At 41.1% G+C, this 21,734-nt stretch overlaps 1 protein-coding gene across 8 annotated transcripts in view; it reads right to left on the bottom strand.

Annotated features, from left to right (window-relative positions):
- The window catches only part of LOC109912585 (cell wall protein DAN4-like), a 70,486-nt gene that overhangs the window by 19,613 nt on the left and 29,139 nt on the right, over positions 1-21,734 (bottom strand). For 3 of the 8 annotated variants that reach the window (XM_048607198.1, XM_048607196.1, XM_048607200.1), the window contains exons 2-4: positions 11,635-11,680; positions 6,964-7,063; positions 6,550-6,640 (exon numbers count right to left, since the gene is read on the bottom strand). The gene's annotated coding sequence lies outside the window, so the exon portion shown is untranslated. The remainder of the gene's footprint in view (positions 1-6,549; positions 6,641-6,963; positions 7,064-11,634; positions 11,681-21,734) is intronic. The other 5 variants (XM_048607197.1, XM_048607201.1, XM_048607199.1 and 2 more) reach the window with 3 other exon arrangements.

Raw genomic sequence — 21,734 nt, 5'->3', positions numbered from 1 at the left:
CTTATTGGTTTGATCTTTTCTCATTTTTCCTGTTACTGAATAGAAGTTAATATTACAGGCTGGAATTCTTCACAACATCTAACACTCCTCCGACGAAAGTGGATGGCCCACTACTCCACCACTGCGTCCACCAGGACCTCCAGGTCCCAATCAGCGATCCTCAATTAGGGGGGGCAGGGGAGCACAACCTGTCTCTAATTAACGCTCTCTGGATCACGTCGTAACACACTGAAACCATCAAGTCAGATTGCTGGCTTGTAGTCTTACAAGTTGGCTTTAAATACAGCACTGACACAGCAGGATGCCAGAGATATTTTCTCCACACTGAAGAGCATTGGTGTGCTCAAGATAGTGCCCGAGTGGTACCGTGGAGGCATGGAACATACTTCGTGAGAGGAGCAGCATAAAATTATGTGAGAAAACCTGCTGAAACTCATAGAAACTCCCATGAAACTCTTCCATGAAAGTCCCCAAAATTGACACTTGGCCAAATTTTGGGAATTTTCAGTCTATGTGCTTCAGCAGAGCTTTTTAAGTCTAGATTTTATTGAATTAAAATTCTATTGACTATCCTGATGGAATTCAACCCCATGTGTATCAGAATATTAGCCTGGCTGGAATACTAGTCTAGTAACATAACTATGCCACAACATCACTAAAACCAGAAGGAGATCAAAAGCCAAAGCATACGGCATCAATTCAGATTTTAATCACCTGGTATCTAATCTTGGCACCATATTTATTTGCATAGTTCAATACTGCCCTTCCCAGCTTTGTCGGCTATATTGATATAGTAATAAATCTATGCTATGTATTTGCACACAACAAACATCCTTGTAGTCATAGTAATAGTACAGAAGAGTGCAAACAATAATCTTTTGTGATGTGAATGTAGCCTCTATAGTGCATACCCTAGAGAATAAGAGCAGCAGCAATGTAACTTGATTCTAAATCCTAAGAACCAGAAAACAAAATTTTCAAGATCACAGTGAGAATCAGAAAACGAAATTATAAAGAAGATCACAGTGAGAATATATTGCATTTATATTCAGTTAGAAGAAGATTGTTCATTTAGCATGCTGACTTTTAGAATTCTAGTGATTGGAACCAGGTGGACTTTGTCGACCGAGACCCTTAATTGATCCAGGTTAGCAACCCCACTCAGGAAGCCCTGGCCGAACACCATTAACAGGAGATTTAGAATCTCCTCAGGGGATTCAAGGGACTGAGTCCGAGCTGGCTAGCCATTGCCAGTGTACTGTGCACGAGTAAATAAAGGGGGACTTGGTGACAGGACACCAGCCTCTGTGCAGTTATTTCAGCAGTGACGGGAGAAAACACTATGTGCCTTTAGAACATTCACTCACAACAGTCATTTTGGAGTTGGGGTAAGCATTCCCGGCATCATGCCTTTATTTGGGAAGCTTGACTCACTTGAGCCTGCCATCGAAGACTGGGCCCAGTATGTGGAAAGGATGCAATTGTTTTCTGGCCAAATGACATTGGGGCAGATGAAAAGCAATGAGTAATCCTTCTGACTGCTTGCAGACTTGCAGCATTTTTGGTTATAAGGGTTTAACATTCCCACAGACACCAGACACTAAAACCTTCCAAGAGTTGATGGAGTTGGTTAAGGAATATTGCTACCCTCAACTTCCTCTAATCTTGAGATGCTATTGGTGTTATTCAGCTGTTAGAGAACCGGGGGAATCTGTATTGGGATTTTTGACAAGGTTAAGATGACTGGCACAGGCATGTGATTTTGGGTTAAACCTGAATGAGATGCTGAGAGACCATTTGGTATGTGGGATTAATGATGTAACCCATGCAGAAGCACCTACTAGCTGAAGCCCAACTGGGCTTCAAAACTGGCACCACAACTGGCTTTTTCATTAGAAAATGCTGCAAGTGGAGAATGGGAACCACAGGGTATCCCAATGGAAGTGGACACCCTCACTTGTCTAACTGAGCTTGGGGAACTCTACGAGTGTAGGCCCTCTCAGAGCCTCACGCAGGGCATGTCCTGAGGAGAGGGATTCGAGGGAAGCCCACAGCTGAACCACATAACAAAAACGAGCCTCGGCCAAGAGGCTAAAAAGTTCTTCAGGACCTGGGCCTGCAAGCCATTGCAGTTGCTGCTGGTATGCAGACTCGAGACAGCAAAGGAGTCCTACAAGGCCTGATGTGTGTAAGAAAACTTGTAGGATGATACCCAGGAGAATACACACCCTAGAAAGTCCTCCTGCATGTGGGTTGGAACAATTAAATTGCTTAGTGACATCCAAATCGGAACTGATTAAAATTAACGTTTAGTTAAATGGTCACCATCAATGCAGCTGTATCTATGGTTACAGAGCCTGTTATTAACAAGATTCGCTCAGGTCTCTAAACCTAAAGTTTGCGGAAGACCTCAGCCAGACTGAGAATATACACTGGGGAACCATTGCAAATGAAGGGTAAGACTTTGGTTCCGGCCTCCTATGAGAAGCAGTTGGTGTAGTTACCACTGATGGTACTAAGAGGCTTGGGCCAAAGCCTATTGGGATGGAATTGGTTGAGAACGATTCACCTAGATTGGCTCAACATTCTTCAATTAGAAAATAGCTGCCTCAGTGAAGTCCTAATGTATCCATAAGTTTTCAAGACAGGCTGGGGACAATCAAAGGGGCAAAGCCACGTTACATGTTGACCAGGACGCAATTCCGAGATTTTGTAAGGCCTGCCTGCTGCCAATTGCCTTGCAGGCAAAAGCAGAGGTGGAAATCAGGAGGCTGGAGAGCGAAGGAATCATCAAACCAGTACAGTTTGCAAAATGGGCAGCACTGGCCATAACAACTGTGAATCCTGATGTCACAGTTCGCCTTGGTGGGGATTTTAAGCGAATGATAAATCGCTTCTCGCAGCTGAATCCTGATTCCTCGCATAGAGGACTTGTACACAGATTAGCTGGGGGAGGGGGGGGGGTGTCCTTTAAGAAGCTGGACATTAGCCACGCCTACCTGCATTTACGACTGGATAAGAAGTCGCAGAAGTACACCATTGGTATAAACCCATATGAGTTTATACCAATGTACAAGTCTGCCATTTTGGTATCAACAGCCTGCAACCTTTTCCAGCGGACAATGGAGGACATTTTACAACAGCTACCCCAGGTTGCCACTTATCTGGATGATGTATTAATAACACGGAAGATCAATAAAGTGCACTTGGAGAACTTGAACATAGTGCTCAAAAGTTTCTCCCAGGTGGGTATATGCCTTAGAAGGGAAAAATGTGTGTTCCAGACGCTCCAGTGACCTACTTGGGTTACAGAATCGACAAAACCAGGCTACACCTGTTGGAAGATAACGTAAGGGCAATCAAAGGAGCCCTGGCTCCCACATCTGTACCAGAGGCTAGGTCTTTCCTTGGGTCAGTAAATTACGGAAAATTCATACATGCTTCCATTTTGGCACCCTTATGCCTGCTATTGAAAAAGGGTCAGCCTTGTAAATGGTAGCATAGCCAATAAGCAGCCTCGAGGGAAGTGAAAAAGAAGCTATCGTCATCTAAGGTGTTGGCCCACTACAATCCGAGGTGAGAGATACTGCCTGACATGCGATGTCTCCCCGTACGGTATCTGGATAGTGTTGGCTCACCGCCAGCTCAACGGAGAGGAACATCAAATAGTGTATACTTCCCAGACTTTAGCTGGTGCTGAATGCAAAAAGGTCCAGGTAGAGAAGGAAGGTTTGGCGGTCATCTTTGGTGTGAGGAAGTTCCACCTGTACCTTTTTATGGACAGGAATTTGTCATAGTAATAGATCACAAACCCCTGCTAGAGCTACTGAAGGAAGACAAGGCAGTACTGCCCATAGCTTCCGGTAGAATTCAGCATTGGGCCCTTATTCTCAGAGTGTAAAAGTACAAGTTAGAATACTGTCCAGGAAGTCAAGTGGCTAATGTGGACGCACTGAGCCACCTCCCACTGGCAGATACTCCACTGTTGGTGCCTCCCCTATTAGAGTCCGTTCTGGTTTTAAACTTCCTGGACACTTGCTGGACCTTCTGGTCACTGCTGACAATATCCAATGTAGACACAAAAAGATGTTGTCCTAGCAAAACTCAAACAGCTAGTAGTAATGGGGAGAGACAGAAGGGCCATCGCAACCAGGACTAAAACCTTTCTGGATCTGGTGAGACCAGATCACCGTAAAGGACAACATATTACGTTGGGGAGCAAGAGTGATTGTCCTGAGTAAAGGCTACTGGCCAAACTCCACCAGGGTCATCCAGGGGCTTCCAATTTGAAGATGCTAGCAAGAAGGTATGTTTGGTGGCCAGGGCTGGATGCTGACATAGCTGTGTTGGTGGGGCAGTACCCAGAGTGCCAACAAGGACAAGACTTGGCACCAGTGGCAGCCCTACATTCATGGGAATGGCCAGGTAAACCCTGTCAACTGTGTCAGTCCTTCACGGTCTCAACATTCCAGATTGAATGAGCATCCAGAATAAAGTGGTTGGATGTGCATAAAGTCCGTTCGGCAAACTCAATGAGAACAATTGAGAAGCTGTGAGCATCGTTACTGATAAACAAACTCCTGGAAGTATTGGTAATGGGCAATGGGATGTAATTTACCAGGAGGGAATTTCAGTATTTCTGAAGTTGAATGGCATTCGGCACGTAACGACAGCGCCATACTATCCATCGCCCAGTGGTCTGGCGGAAAGAGCAGCTGAAAAGTTGAAGGCAGGTTTAAAGAAGCAGCCTACAGTGTCACTTGATACCAAACTGTCCTGGTTCCTGTTTGATTACAGGACTACCCTTCACTCAACAACAGGGATAGCTCCAGCAGAGCTGCTGATGCAGAGAAAACTCTGCACCAGGTTAAACCTGATATTCCTGGACCTCGGGAAAGTGGGTTGAAATGTTGCCTGGTATGGGGGATTTTGGCTGAGGAAAGGTTGGATAGACTGGATTTGCTCTTACTGGAATGCAGGAGGCAACCTGGTAAAAGTTTATAAGATTGCGAATGACAATGGATAGAGTGGAAAGTATGAGGCTTTTTCCTAGGGTGGAGGGGTCATTTACTAGGGCACACAGGTTCAAGATTCAGTGCTTGGGGGGAGGGGGAGAAAGAGTGTAAAAAAGATGCACGAGGCATGTTTTTGCACAAAGGAGGTTGACTACCTGGAGCGCTCTGCCAGAGGTGGTGGTGGAAGCAGACACAACAGCAGCATTCAAGAGAGACCTGAATGAATACATGAATAGTAAGGGAATAGAGGGATACGGATCCTGTAAGAGAAGACAGTTTCAGCGCAAGTGTGGAGGGCCGAAGGGTCTGTTCCTGCGCTGTATTGTTCTTTAGCATCCTTGATTGGCCTGGGTTAACAACCCCAATCAGGAAAGCCCTGGCCGACCAATATAAACACGGGATTCCTTGCCAAGCTAGTCCCGGCAGCAGGCTGTGGAGGAGGTCATTACGGCCGACTACCTGCCCCTTTACCGAGGCTATGTTTGTGTCCGGGTATCCCTGGAGAAGGAGCATGCAGTGTCCACCAACACTCAAAATCTTTCGGGAGAGGTGGGCACAGTGGGGTATGGAGTGCTTTATATCCCCCTCCAATTCTATTTTAACTTGATCCCTTCACTTTTCGTTCACATAGGCATTGCCCCCAGGGGCTCTGCTTGCTCCTGGTTCTTCGGTCACATGAATGATTTTCCTGGTGGTAAACTATCAATAAAGTTATTTACACACCTGGTGTTTTTACTGTGTCTCACACTTACACACATGGGTTAAAACAAAATATAGACAGGGAATTCAGAATCTCCTCAGTTCAGGCGACTGACTCTGAGCGGGCTGGCCACAGTCAGTGTTCTGTGCAAAAGTAAATAAATGGTGACTGGGGATTGGATACTGGCCTCTGTGCAGTTATTTCAAGTATAAAATCGAATTGCATTAAAAATTAGTGCTGTATTTGGTTCTAAACAATTATGTAGTTTAATTGAAATGTATAACAAATTACTAAGATAATCTGTTAATTACTTGATTTTTCGATTTGCTTTCTCTACCATTTGAATAGACTCAAACTTGATAGTAAAAGCAAAGCATTGCCAGATGCTGGTAATCTGAAATAAGAACAGAAAAAGCTGGAAATACTCAGCCGATAATACAGCATCAGTGGAGAGAAAACCAGATTGATGCTATTCATAAAAACTTGAAAGATTCACTTGTGCTGGCTTGGATTTCAATACCTATACACATTTTTCCCCTGATACAGCTCAGCTCACATCTTCAACTGACTAATGCACAACAGGTCAACGATCTGTTCTCCGTAGTGAAGAAATGTTTGTTACTTTACTGTCATTAAAATCTCCAAGGAAATTAGAGCTACACTGTAGAAAATAGTTCAGTTTCAAACATAAATTTAAGAATTACATGGTCACCAAACAGAATACTCTTCATTTGAAGTCTTGGCAATCTATTAGTATAATTCCTTTTAGCTCATAAAAAGGCTTTGTAGTTTGCAGAGTAACAGGATGTGAAGAAGCAACAATCTTGCCGTTACCAAAGTAGCAGAATACAGATTCATTCTCAGAAACTGTTTGGCATCTGCTGCATGGTAGACCCCATGATGACTGCAGCAATTTCTTTAGCAACTGAAGGGAGAAAAAAAACACAGGAGTTTAGTTTTGGGAGTACCTAATGCACCCAGCTACCAAATAAACAGGGATGTAAATGTAGGAACAGACTAAAATATCACTTGTTCATTTTGTAGCAAAATTACAAGTTAATTTAAGACAACAAGAGATCCAGGTAGAATACCCATCTTGAAAATTATTTTCTTTCAAATATTGCTAATTTCAGTCATTGCACAGGCTAGGTGAGGTTTAAACTAGCCTCAGTAGCACCCTGGTGTGTGGTTGGGGTTGGCGTTATGGGAGTGGAAGCCAATAAAGAAGAGAGACAATTTATCACATACCTACTTTAAGTTTCCTTATGTAGACATTGGCTTAGACAGGATTAGGTTCAATTGGATTGCCTTACCCAGATGATTGCATTTGCTTCAGGTACCTAGCAAGCTGGCAAGGAGAGGAAATGAGAAAGAGCGACAGGTTATATTGGTGAAGGGGATTATGCAGGTTTGGTTTCAAAATTGTGGTTACTTTTTCAAAAACAAAAAACTTAATTAAGGAAAATTTATTAATTTTTCATCAGACATGTATGGATTAGGGAGGTATTGACAGTTTTGTAGGGATAGGAGCATTTTATCACAAAGTATATTGTATTAGTTTAGTGCAAAGGTACGTTTTGCACAGTAGACTTAATCTTTAAGATTATGTTCCAATTGTTGTAGGTATGTACATCCTAAAGTAAAATACTGCAGACTGTAAAGTCAATTAACAGAGATCTGAAATAATGAAAGGCTTGACTAGGTACTAAATGTTCTTAGGTGCAGCTCCTCTATTTATCTTGCCAAAGTACACATTTCACCATGTTATATTCCAGCTGCCAAATTTTTTTGCCCAAACAGTAGGGGAGCATTTAGAGAACAGTGATCATAGCATCAGAAAATTTAACTCAGATTAAGAAAAGCATTGAAACCCAGTACTGATCCTGGGAACCTCACTGTATACCTTCCTCCAATATAGTAATACCATTAATTACCATGTACCTGTCACTCAGTCAACTTCTTATCCATGCGACCAATGTTCCTTTATTCCATGTGCTTCAACATTGCTGACAAGCCTGCTATACAGCACTTTATCAAATTGATGTATACCACAACTACAATTATCTTAAACATCTCTCAAATCAAACTTGCTTCAGTACTTTTAAACATGATGTACTTTTAACAAAATACACTGGTTTACCCTGATTCATCATATTTTTCCAAGTGATGTTACTTTCGTCCTGAATTATTGATTCTAAAACCTTTCCCACCACCAAGGTGAAAGCGACTGGCATGTGGCTGTGAGGTTTATCCTCTAAATGGAAGTGTAATTATTGAAAATTTAGCTGCTGTTGCATAGCAATTAAGCAAGTGCTAATCAATTATTTAATTTGTTTCACAAATCAACATTCTTACCTGGATTTATTTTTCTATTTCTCAATTTTTACAGTTTTGACATTTCTTACAGTAAGTTATAAAAGGAGCAACATGTTGGCCAATCACATGAATACCAACCCTTAGCTCTCAAACTGGAATATGGAGAAACTAGCAATACAAAGATTGGAACACACATTGGGTGGAACCTAACAGGAGTCTGAGCAGTGTGAGCAACGGTGAAGTTGGTGGCTGAATTGAACAATAACCCGACAAAGGTCCACGTTGATGTTGGCAGAACCTACTCCATCTTTTATGCTAGTTTCTTGCTAGGTAGTGGCGAGTTGTCAATTGAGGGGGTTTATAGAATTTTGGTGGCACAGTTTGTCTCATTAATATTTAGCTTCCTGTCTTACCAAACTCACCAAGAAGCTGGATGTTACCATGAAACCTGGTGGATTCAGTTTGCCACTTGCTCCAATTGCCTATAACCAAACTGCAACCCTGGGCACGATTCATGAGCGCCAGTCACATGACCCATTGTCCACATACACTGGTATCCAGTATCTGCAAACCCCTCACAATCATCATCACACGGCTCTAATCCACCAGCAGTATGCTCAGGAATCACAAACTTGCACTGCAGGATGCACTGGCAACTAGTATTGAAAGGTTCAGCAGAGACACTCAGTACAAGGTCAGGCACCCAACTCTCAAACTGGACCAAGCTGCGTGTCAGGACTGCTCACTTTTCTCGCTTAATGCCAATTTGCATGCTTAAAGCATCCATGCCGTGCCTTTCTATGAAAATTACATGACCAGACAGCATGGCTTGTTGATCACAAGTTCTCAGTCAAAGGGGTGTACGGCAGTGTGCCAAGTGAATCTTACACCTGCACCATGTGCCAACAGCAGCTTACACACCAAAACATACAACATTGCAGTATGCAGCTATATCTCAAAATTCTGGAGGAGTAGTCTTCACCAAAATCCATGGAGGTATCAGTCAGGGGGCACAGCCCATTAAGTCAAGGGCAGTCTTAGATATCAGTCCAGGTGATTGACCTAACACCTGATTGTAGCCAGAGGGATTCCAGTCAGAGAATCTGTGCCTCTATAGTCCAGCAAGTGGGCCATCACCAATCTCGTGACTCCATAGCAGCCAGTTCAAGGAGACCAGGGATAATGTGGATGGGTAAAAAAACGTACAGCCACCAGTCAGGGGTCTGGGCACCTCTTCTCTGGGTCTGCTTGCTCAGGTTACTCAACTGTGTGGATCATGGTGGGTCAGTCAGTCAGTCAGTCAGTCAGTCAGTCTGTTGGGTCTGTTCACAGAAACAAAGCAGAAAGAGTGTGAGGGTGTCAGGTGGTGGGACGGTGGGAAAGACAAAGCCGGTCATTGCCACTGGAATGAGTGTCAGCAAGTAAGTCTTTGGGATTGGGGCAGGAATGAAGGATTACCATTGTGAAGCTGGGACAACAGTATTTGCAAGGGGCGGATACAGTAAAGCATGCCTGGGAAGGGAATCATGTAGGGGGATTATTCATGGTCTTTCGACTGGAGCACCCTGTCTTCAAGTAGGGGAGGCAGTGTATGCCATTATCTGACATGGTCACCTCAGATGCTGGAGGCAAGCTGAGGAAGGTGGGCAGGTACAGGGACCTGGGGAGATGTGAAGCCTGCAGGGTTTAAGGGATGGGTTACCAGGAAGGGGATGTGGATGTATGGGGCTCACTGACATGTTCAGATGCAGCTGGGAGCTGCTGGCTAAGGAGCACTCACTATTACCTTCCATTGTGCTGCAAATCAAAGTGTACCATGGCGGGAAATGACTGCAACTACACGCAGAGTGAGTGCTGTGACTCGAACTGTGAGGAAGGGGGCTGCAGTACCCAACAAAAGGCCTTTTAAAGGAAAAGAACATTGCACACAAGTTCACGCACTGTATATGAAACAGACCTGTGGAGTCCCTATTCCCTTGTCATGCTGAAGCATTGTCCCCACATGTGTTCCACCTCCCTGCCACAGATACCGACGGTCAGCCACCCGTTTGGACACCAGAGGCCACAAAATTGTTGGGACTTTGCATGAGAAGGGCCTAAGATGTCAACATGAATATTTATACTTATTGTTCCTTATGCTTCCACGTGATGCAGTGATCAACACAGACCTCCATTCATGGAATGTTGTCTGTGGTCATGAAGTGATAACACGTGGTGCAACAAAGCCTTTCAGGCCTACACAGAGACACGAACAACCAGATGTATAGTTAAAGCCCATAAAGGTATTCAAAGATTCCCAATTACAAGCCATTGTCACCCATGCTTCCAAAGTGGTCTCAACGAGCTCCTCTTCCTCCCACTATGCCTTAGTATAGTCCTTGATTCTGCAGTTGGGGTGAACGGAGGCAGCTGAGTGCTTGACTGGTTTGGCCCTGGAGGATTGGTCAACCTCTTGTAAGTTGATCCGGCCCCCCAACCTTGGCTTGATCTTCCAAGTGTCATAGGTGGAGGTAGAGGGTCTGGCTACCTCTGCAGTGTCCTGAATGGAGATGTCTGAAGGGCCATTGTGTGATTCCTTCTCCAGCTGGGTGCCTCTGAGCACTGTCCCGTCTCTGTGTGAGGAAGGTCTATCTACCCTTTGAACTACCCTGTCCACCAGGACCTCCAGATTCCTAATCGGAGAATCACAGGGGCAACTTCTCCTTCTCCACCATGTTCAGATACTGTCCATCAATGAGCAGGGCAGCTTCAGCATGCCTTTTAAAGATGGCAGATGTGAATATCCGCTGAGAGGGGAGTTGTTCATGGTAAAATGGGGCAGCAATCAGACATGATAGCCACCACAAGGGTGGGTAGTTAATTAGTGAGGTGAGTTCTCGAAGTCATGGCCAGAGATCTCATTAGACCTTGTGGTAAGAAACCATCCAAACACCTTGTTGTTCCTCAGACTTAGCCAAAACATGTATGATTCAGCCCATTGTGGCTGATGTTTTTGCAAAGCAGTTTCCCCATCACACGTAGGTTCTCAAAAGGAGATTTGTTTTTACATTAGTTGGTGACTAGTTTTGGAGCAAATGGTCCAAGTAGGTCTCATCAATTTTCCACTAGATTATGGTTTTGGTTAATGAGTAATGGTCAACTTGGTACTTCAACTTACATATACAAAGAACAGAATTCTCGTCAACAGTGCTATTGGAGAAAGCCCGTGAAACAAGGAAATCAATATTCAAAACTGCAGCACCAGTAGTCTGTGCAGACCTTTTGGATCAATGAATGCAAAATAGTAAATTGATCTCACATCCTAAAGACAGACCTATGACATGCAGTGAGCAATTCTTTTGGTACCACTGTAGGTGTTAACTGATCGAAGGTGGTCAGTTCATCTCCAGGATTTTGAAATTGAGTATGCCAGCCTCACACCCTGTTTGTCTGTATAGCATTGTACAAGAGTTCAGGAAAAGAAAATAAAAACAGGTTGTGTGTTTTCCTGGCAGTCTATCAAAACGGTAGTGCGGAACATCACTGATAGTAATTAGTCCCGTACAAATGGTAATTAATCCAAAACAAGATAAATGCATTTTAAGCATTTCAAAATATACTCACAGATTCACAGATCTACTTTGGACTGCTGTAGGAACTTTTCATCTGCCTTTAAACAAACAAAGAGAAAAAAAGAGTCAGTTGATTTCACAACCAGAAGTGTTCACAAATACTGCGTTGCTCATCAATCCTGGTGACATTGGAAGGGGTCACAGAATTGCAGGTTAGTGATGCAGTACTAAAAAATGCTGCTTACCCAGAGATAGCATATTGTCTAACCAGTTTCCAAACATAGGAATAAATTGCTTTTATTTTCTGTTAAGCTAGATTTTGTACATTTTTAAAAGCCTACATGTCTAATATTTAATGGTTATAAATGAAATTATTATATGACAACAAATCCTATTTGTAACTACTTATTAAAAAGCAGTAGAGTCTGCTAAATTATTTTGTTTTATTTGTTCTTGGGGTGCGAGGATTGTTGGCATAAATGCTGATCTTGCTAATCGTGGACATCATTGTATGCCATCTTCGCAACAGTTTCAGTTCATCGGGCATACATGACACACAGTGCTATTAGAAAGGGAATTCCAGGATTTTGATCCATAAGTGTGACTTTTCTAAACAGAAATTGCCAGAGAGGCTCATTAAGTCAGTAGTTGCCTCCAAGCCAATTGAGGCCTTAGGAAGGATATTAAGTACAAAAAAGGTCATACCAATGACACATCAGTTGAGATGGACAGGAGTATGAAAGCATGGTTCCAGGTTAACAACAATTCTATGCATTAGATGCAGCCATCTCCATCGCTACTGTCAATAAAGCACACCAAACAAATATCTCTGTAACAGATGTGTCACATCACTCTAAAACTGTCCAGCTTTATTTCATATCTGCAGATCATGTGTACATCAAGGAGGATTGGACATGCATGTGCAAGAAATCAGGTTTCAAAGATCATGCTTGGCCCTGGAACAAAACGCAGGGGGCCAGCAAGATGATACAATATCACAACACCACAACTTTAGTAAGTATTAAGGTGCACAAATGCAAACACATCATTGTAATTCAGAGTGAACCAAGCAAATGGTAACTTTTAGAAGATGACCAAATGCTTTAAATTATCAACATCACATACCGTGTTGATGGTTTAAGGCAATCAAAAGCTTTTGTAACAATTAACATCATATGTCCTGAAAACACAGGAAAATTGATCCAGGAACTAGTGCCAACATATTACTACTACACATCCTGAAAGACATGTACCTTAGCAAAAGGCATTCCATTGCACAGCCTACAAAACACCACCTTACAGCGTACAATGGATCACCGATTCCATGCATTGGCATAATCACACTGCAGTATCAACACAAACTCACCTTGACTTCCAAATTCAATTTGGTCTTCAACAGCAGAGTATATTAAAAGACAATTCTCTGCTACCAAACTGGAGATGAATCCTTATTGGGAAAGTTGTGATCAATTACATTGTCAACTTGACTCAGGTAGGTTAAGTATTCTGCCTCTCTCCAGGTTGTGGTGACAGCCACAGTATCAATTATTTACATTGCTGCACACATATCTGGAAACATCTTGACAGGCTTGATGTTCTCTGCACTTACAAACCTTAACATTGTTGAGTTTGTGATATCAGTCATATCAGCAGTATTGAAAAATGATGCAGAAGATAGGAATATTACCCCTGTTCCAAAACGCATAAACAGAAGGAACACTTAATTTGGGTTACTCTCACATGTCCTAAACTGGAGCTGAAATGGGAAAACTCAGGGCATATCTCCTAATTACCCTCTTGGCTGCAAGCAGTGAACACTCCAGGGAATGGTAAGAAAAAATGGAATCAATTTAGAAATGGGAATTCATTTCAGAATAGAATGATGACATGTAGTTCAAAATATTTCATTGTTAAGAACAGCATGTGTTAATATTTTGATCTGGCTACTTTTATTCTAAAAATATCAGGAAGAAAAATGCATTTCACTCACACAAAACTACAAGGATTTATTCTGACCTCACAATATGTACAAGTATTTTAAAAAGAATACTGTATTGTTGATAAAGGCCAGAGTTTACATTCAATGTGTCACCGAATGTTTGCAGATACCGCAAAAGCAGCAAAAGATACTCCATTCTTGGGAATAAGCTTATTTTGACCCATGTATGAAGTGAGATGTAATGAAGTGTGCCCAAAAGCAAAGTTCCATGATCTAGTTTGTTGAGGAAATTTGCTTGAATACATGGAACAAAAAAGATCAATCCAATTTGGGTAAAAGTCAGTCAAAAATCAATCAAGCCTGCTTGGAGGCATTGTACGGCCACTGCTGTTCACAGGCAAAAAATACTGTTTTTTAAAATTCATTATGTGGGATGTGAGTGTCGCTGGCTGGCCAGAATTTAATGCCCGTCCCTAGTTGCTCTTGAGAAGGTGGTGGTGAGCTGCCTTCTTGAACCACTGCAGTCCACTGACAGTGGGTTGACCCACAATGCCATTAGGGAGAGAATTCCAGGAGTTTGACCAAATGACAGTGAAGAAATGGTGATATATTTCCAAGTCAGGATAGTGAGTGGCTTAGAGGGGAACTTGAAGGTGGTAGAGTTCCCATATATCTGCTGTCCTTTCCTTCTAGATGGAATTAGTTGTGGGTTTGGAAGGTGCTGTCTGAGGACATTGGGTGAATTTCTGCAGTGCATCTTGTAGATAATACATACTGCTGCTACTGAGCGTCGGTAGTAGGCGGAGTGATTGCTTCTGGATGCAGAGCCAAATCAAGCGGGCTGTATTGTCCTAGATGGTGTCAAGCTTCTTGAGTGTTGGGGATGCACTCATCCAGGCAAGTGGGGAGTATTCCATCACACTCCTGGCTTGTGCCTTGTAGATGGTGGACAGGCTTTCAGAAGTCAAGAGGTGAGTTACTTGCTGCAGTATTCCTCGCCTCTGACCTGCTCTTGTAGCCACCACGTTTATGTAGTGAGTCCACATGTTCTACACACAATTATCGAACTTGGATATGCGATTGTGCCAAAAACCTAAATACAAGTACCATTTTTAAGACAGGATAATAAAAGAATAAAGGCTCACATCAAGACCAACTGATTGAATTCTGTGTAATATAACATACTGAAGGACAACTAGACAAATTTCAAATTGAGAGCAATAATTGGTTGTATTAAAATGTCCAAAGTTCTTATTTTATGTTTTAGTTATTTAGAATTGCCGAAATGATTGGATTTTATTTTTAAAACGGTTAGATTGAATTAAACCTTTTCCCCCAAGCTTGCAAAGTGAGAAAGGCACAAAATATAATAAAACATGTGACTTCATTTAAATAGTTACATAATTTTTTTTGCAAATAAATGGCAGTGTGTGCAACATTGATTAATGAATTCCTGCCTCTAGCCAGATGGTCCCAAACTCTCAAAGCCTGTCTCTCACTTCAAAACCAATTAGGACCTGGCATTTCCAGCTCTTTAGTGGCATAATTTGGTGACATGGGGATCCTGTCAATCAATGAAAACAGAAATCTCTCTGGTCAGGTTTATCTAACTCTTCCTTAGTGGGTAACAGGGGAGTACTGGGAAGTAGGAAGAAGAGTCATGGAAAAGATAAATAAAGCGTACAAGCAAGTCAGCTTAAAAAGAATTGTCAAATGGAAGGTAATTGCACTCAACAATTTTAAAATTTAGATCCTCTTACATTTATTAGTTCTGCAGACCATACCCATTAGTATCTACTGAAGTCACAGAAACTAGTCCAATGTTACACATATTATGACACAAACAATGACCAGTATCTCTAAAACATACAGAAAAAAATAAAATTTCATCTCATAGAGGTATGCTAACACAATGGTAATATAACTAAATTCATAATCCAGCGGCCTGGACTGATAATCTGTACCTTGAGTTCAAATGCCACCACAGCAGCTGAGGAATTTAATTTCAATTCATGAAATAAAGCATGAATGGAAATGTAGTAATAGGTATCAGTAATGGTGACTATGAACAACTGGATTGCCATAAAAAATAAGCTTTGGTTCACGACTGAGCTAAGGAAAGGAAATGTACTGTCCTCACCTATTTCTGGACTTTATATTCACTCTTAAGTGCCCTTCAAAATGGTCTAAAACAAAACAAGCCATTCAAGGAGATAGCTCACTAGCCATCTTCTCAAGGGTAATTAAGGAGGGGCAATAAATGCTGGTCTTGTTATGAAATCTCCTATGAAATTATCAAATCATACTATTTGATAGAGGCAACTAACTAAAATAAAGAAAAATGGTGTTTTGTGTCTGACCCGCAATTATTTTTCGTTTAGGATTAAGTTACATCCAAAGTGAAATTGACTACATTTTAGCATAAATAGATCATATGGGAAACACATAGGGATGGGTAAATTCACCTTTCACAGACGGCAAGAAAAAACACATTTCTGTTGACATTTTAAAAAACTAAACTAAGATAACATGCAAAGTGACCCAGAATAATTTTGAAGAATGAACAACCTAACTTTGACCACGTTCATTTTTTATCACTAAATCTCAGTATTTTCCAAGGACAGATACTCCAAGAGATCCTGAAATAATAGCTCATCACAATAGGAGGCAAGGGACTCCATTTGTTGTGTTAAGTCTCATAGTCATTCTGTCAGTATACTTTTAAAGAGACAGTATGTCAATATTCCTTTAAGAGACAGTATGTGAGCATACCTTGAGGACACATGCTCATGATGTTATTATTGTCATGACATGTAATTAAATGTATAAAGATCACAGACTCCATCGAAAACTTTCAAATCTTTGAGCTGCTTCTGGATGTGCAGTGTAACCAAACTAGATCTGAATCCAATTGTAAGGGAAGTTCTGTAATTTAAGAAGCAGAGTGCCGCATCATCTGATGATTATCCAGAACTAAAACACAGATAACAATGTAACAAATTCAGTGATGGGCAGGATAAGATTCTCTGGTCCATCCAACCTGACCCACATAATTGTGATACATTAGCCCCCTCTCTATGCCATCTGGAACACTGTGTAATCTTCTGGGAGAATACAAAACCTTGAGGCAATTTTTAGGGAAAACTATTCTGGAAAATGTTAGGCAATTCAAGCTACCTGGCAAATCACTCTCGCCCTGATAATTTTATTCTGTACCTACCCTTTTTAATAGGAGATCTCCACCCTGCTCTAGAAACAAATCCAGCTCTTGCTTGATGGAATTGAACGAATTATGACCACTGTATGAGCTGGCAACCTTTTCCAGATGTCTCCTACTCTATAAGGAAAGAACCATTTCCTGACATCTAGTCTAAACCTAAACAACTTACAATTGTAATCACTGGTCCTGCTGACTAATTCAATTGGAACAAATCAACACAATCTGTAACAACTTCATATTTATCCCTGCAGTTGTGGGTCAAGCTACCACTTCAAGGTCTCCTCTTGTACAATAATTTCACTAACTAAATGGATTTAAAAATTTTTTTTTTATATGTCTGTCCATAAGAATCCCTCTTCCCAATGGGGCTTCACTAAGTCAGGGTGGTTAATTACCAGACCTCTCTATTGATTCTCAGATGCCTTTTGTCTATCTCATACTTCAAAACTATGATCAAAGTGCGAGATAATTTTTGAATAGTTGATCACTTAAAATAACTTGAGAGAATGAACCAAGTCATGACACATATAAGTCTGTGACAACACGTAGAGTTTCGGTTGTTGTTCTGCTCTATCTGGATTACAATCGAAATAGTTGATTCTGACCGAGGATTCATACTTAATTTCTTCTTTCCTGGTTACCTGTTCCGAGTTTTTTTTTCCCTTTCAGTTCCTGGCTCCCTTTATGTCTAATAATTCCAAAGATTATCTCTACTACAATGTTCCACCAATTGAAAAATGCTTACACATCACTTCAATCTCTTCATCATCATATAAGTTTGATCAGCTCAGATCTTACTCTATGCTTCTTTAAAATGACAGAATATCAGCTCTGGTCTATTTGAAAACCAAAATGCTTTAAATAGACAGTTAGTCTATTGGCTCCACCTGTACACCTTTTCCAAATCTTCTAACCGTAACCAATCATATGTAAAGGTCAAAACTGGAGATAGCATTCCAACTAAGGCCTGACAAAGGTAATTTACAAGGACAAAATAGCACACTACACTGGGTCTTTATAATCAATTGTACTATAAATGAAACTTAGTACAAATTCTCCCTTCATCTGAGCTGTTTACTGACTATATACTAGCAATATTCCAGACGGGTTGATCCTGTATTAGATGTCTCTGTTTACTTTCTTTCAGAAAATGGTTGACATGGTATCTAAACAATGTCTGCAGGACTTCCCTCACCTTGGTGACTTCTTTAAGTAGATGATCAAAATTGTAAATCATTGCCTCTTTTTAAAGTCAAGTTGTGTGTTCCTAGTATAAATGCAGTTAACACATGCACCTTTACAGATTGAGGTGAACAGGACACATGTAATCACATTTCAGTTGATCAAATTTAACAGTAATCTTGAATGAAAATGTATTTATCAATTTAAATTAATTGTACAGCTAAAAAGCAGTTTCCATAAACTTAGGACCTAATGCTATCAGACAGAATCCCATAGGACTAACAATGATCCTTTCATAATGGTGTGACTCAATGTCTTTGTGAACTTCTTACTATTCTTCTTTGTGTGAAAAGCAAAATATGCCAGCTCACCACATTGTATTGTTCAGTCTAAGACAGATAGTTAATTTATTTACAAAACAGAACGGTTTACGGAGGAAGGTAACTATCTAACAAACACAAAGTAAGCCTTGGAATTCATTCCAGAAAGGCTTGATCTGAAACTTGGACAATTCACACCATGGAGCACCTTACACCTGAAGATGGAGTAACCCAGCAGAAGCACGGAACTGACATTCTCAGGCAAAATCCTGTCATACAGCTCTCTGCAGTCTCAAAGGTTAGTTTCCTCTGAAGATCAAATGGATTCCTTGAAACAGTCAGGAAGTTAAAATTTTTACAGGTGTTAAACTTGAAATAACCAGCTCCTTTTCAAGTTTTGAATGGGACGCATATTAAATGTTAACACTTCAAGGGCCAATTTCACTTAAAAGAGGTATTTTCTGACACCGCAACATCAGCCTTCCTGCTCCTCTGATGCTGCTTGGCCTGCTGTGTTCATCCAGCTCTACACCTTGTTATCTCTGGCTATTTTAAATGGTCATCCCCATCACTGGAAACTGGATGTCACAGGCTTGTTTTTGCACTTTATTTTTCTTCCCAGAACCAAAGGAAAAATCTCTGGTCCCAGCATTTATGAGGAAGCAACAGTAATAATTTTCACAGGGTTAAAAAAGCTGGAAATATGATTATTGTGGAGATCATTGCTAAATTTGAATTTATTTCCTCTGATTTTTACCTAGTAATTTACCAGTCTGGTTGAGGCCTAGAGTTGAAAGCTACCAAAGCTACTGGTGAGGAGAGAAAGACACTGCAGTGGCATAGGACAACCTGGCTGCAGGAAGGCATTGTAAAAATGCACGAGGGGGATTCACTGCCAAACCACATGGATAGTCATGGGTCCACATCCAACTGTATGAAAGAGGATGCTCAACATGCAGCAGAAGGGGGACAGTTCACAATCCATTGATTTTGGGAGATGGTGTCAAGTTGGCCATATTGTTGGGGAACACTTCTGGTCTTTAGACAGTGTTGGAGAAGCAGTTACCTAGTGCATCTTTCAGTTCTCTCCCTCCTTTAGTTTCTGTATTTCTGAAGTTCTAATTAACCATGACCTGCAGCTATTAAATCAAAACAGCTAATTAAATCAAGGGAATAAAGCCTCATTAATATATTAAAATTACTAACCCACCTCTCAAGAGTAGGTAACCCACTCAGTCCCTCTGATCCTACCCGCACAGCCACAGTTAAACTGGAAGCAGGTACACTTGCAGTGAGTTGGATTCAAGGTTTCCTATTCTTAAGGGTTTAGAAGTATCATGATAACATTGTGTATAAATTTAGTAAAAACAGTACAAGAATGCAGATGGTCCTTTTGGCCTGTTTCATTGTTCATTCAGAAGATCATTCTTGATTTTATATCTCAATTTCACCTTCCTGCACTATATCTATATCTCAACTGCCCTAGTATCCAAATATCCATCAATCCTTATCTCAAATGTACCGAGCGACTGAGCAACCACAGTTTCCTGTGGTACAGAATTCTAAAGATTCATAACTTTTTGTCAAAGAAATTTCTTCCCAACTTACTTCTAACCATGCCATCTCCTACTTTAAAAGCTCCTAGTTTTGGACTCTCCAACTAAGAGAAACATGTTTCCTGCCCTGTTAAGCTCTTTCTTCTAAACTTTGAAGGATGTAGACTAGAGCTACTTAAGTCTCTCCTCTCGGGACATTCCCATGTCAGAAATCAGTCTGGTGATCTTTCTATGTCCTTTTTCTAAATTAAGGAGACTAAAACTGCACAGTGTTCTCCAAATGTGGCCTCACAGTTGCACTATTTAAATTCAATAAAATTTAATTCATAAGTTCAAATTTCTTGGTAATAAAAGCTGACATAAACATTTTGCTTTCCTAATTGCTTGCTATGTGCACATATTAACATTCTGTGATTAATGCAGATGGACATTCCGATCCCTCTGAATATCAATATTACCCTGTCATTCACCATTTATAAAACATTTTAATTTTCTATGTCCTTTTAAAATGGATAACTTCACAGTTCTCCTTATTATTTACCAATCAAGTAATTTATCTAAATGTTTTTGTAACCTCGTTGCATTCTCCTCACAGCTCACTTGTCCATCACTGAGACGATTCTACAGTTAGCAAACTTGGCCATATTCATAGAATCCCTACAGCACAGATAGAGGCCATTCGGCCTATAGAGTCTCCACAGTGTATGCAAACTAGATGGATTGGCCTTGGTAAATGCAGGATGCAGGGGATGGGGGTGGATCAGGGTGGGATGCCTCTTCAAGGTATCAACTACATGCGTTGTCATCAAGTTTCCCACAAGGTGGCCACAAATGTCATCAAAGGGAACTTGCTTGAATGCGTAACAGGTCTGCCACTACTGCAAAGACCTCCTGTGGGTCTTCAAGGTTCCCAGGAACCTGTCAAAAATGCTACACGCTGAGGCAGTCTCAGGTCTATGGCCTTTCCAGGTTCCACTCCAGCATTTGTCTGCTTTCAAATGCAGATACTTAGTGACAAGGGGTAGCCACTGAAAATGTGGTACTTATGCCTGTGCAGTTCCAAAACACACATGCATGGGAGAGATATAACAGCTGCCATGGAAAAACATGTGTGACATCAAGCTTGGACACATCCAATAGAGCCCTTCCATATGTCCCAGCAAGGGTTTCCTGCATCGTGGTGAAATGATGTGCTATGTTATGATCCCAATTGTTGTTACGGCTTGACAAGCCAAATCCCTGGAAGAAATCTGGACTGATCACTTTTTAAAAAAATTTTGGTTAATATGGTGATCACTTACTGAAGCATATTCACACAAAGCTGCAGATCTTCTTTAAAATCAGAACAGAAGTTTATTACACAAAAAAAAAAGCAAAAAGCAAACAAAATAAAGCCATCTAGAACACAGTTAGAAAGAATCTTGGAACACCACCAAAACAAACTGCATGTAAAGCCTTCGATCTCTGGCTTTTCTGAACTAAAATCAATCCTTGATTATCCCGATTCAAAACTAAACTCATGGCCTTCAATGTCTTTTCAGCTGTTGTAAACCACTTCATATTAATCTTTCATCACACTATGAACAATTTGCCACTGCAGAGGAGAGACATTTTGAACAATGAGGACATCTTAGAATGTAAGAGTAATGGTGATCAGATACAATAAGACAGCTCTGGGGATTTCAGGCAAGAAACGGTGAGACATGGGGTGCACAGAAAGGCTCATAACTCACTAATCAAGATGTATTTCTTATGAGCTTTCCCTGAATACCCATTCAATAAATCAACTAAATCATCTAAATGCTTTCCTTGAATACCCTCACCATGTCTCTGGAGCTGCCATCTCATGACATGGGGAAAGAAATGACCTCATTTTCTGTGGTCCTTATTCCTGGCAAGATCTATTAATCTGTAAATGGCCTAAAACTGTATGTA

This window comes from Rhincodon typus, chromosome 17 (genome assembly GCF_021869965.1).
Source record: "Rhincodon typus isolate 14 chromosome 17, sRhiTyp1.1, whole genome shotgun sequence".
In the NCBI taxonomy this organism is placed as follows: domain Eukaryota; kingdom Metazoa; phylum Chordata; class Chondrichthyes; order Orectolobiformes; family Rhincodontidae; genus Rhincodon; species Rhincodon typus.
This window is presented reverse-complemented; position numbering and strand designations above follow the sequence as displayed.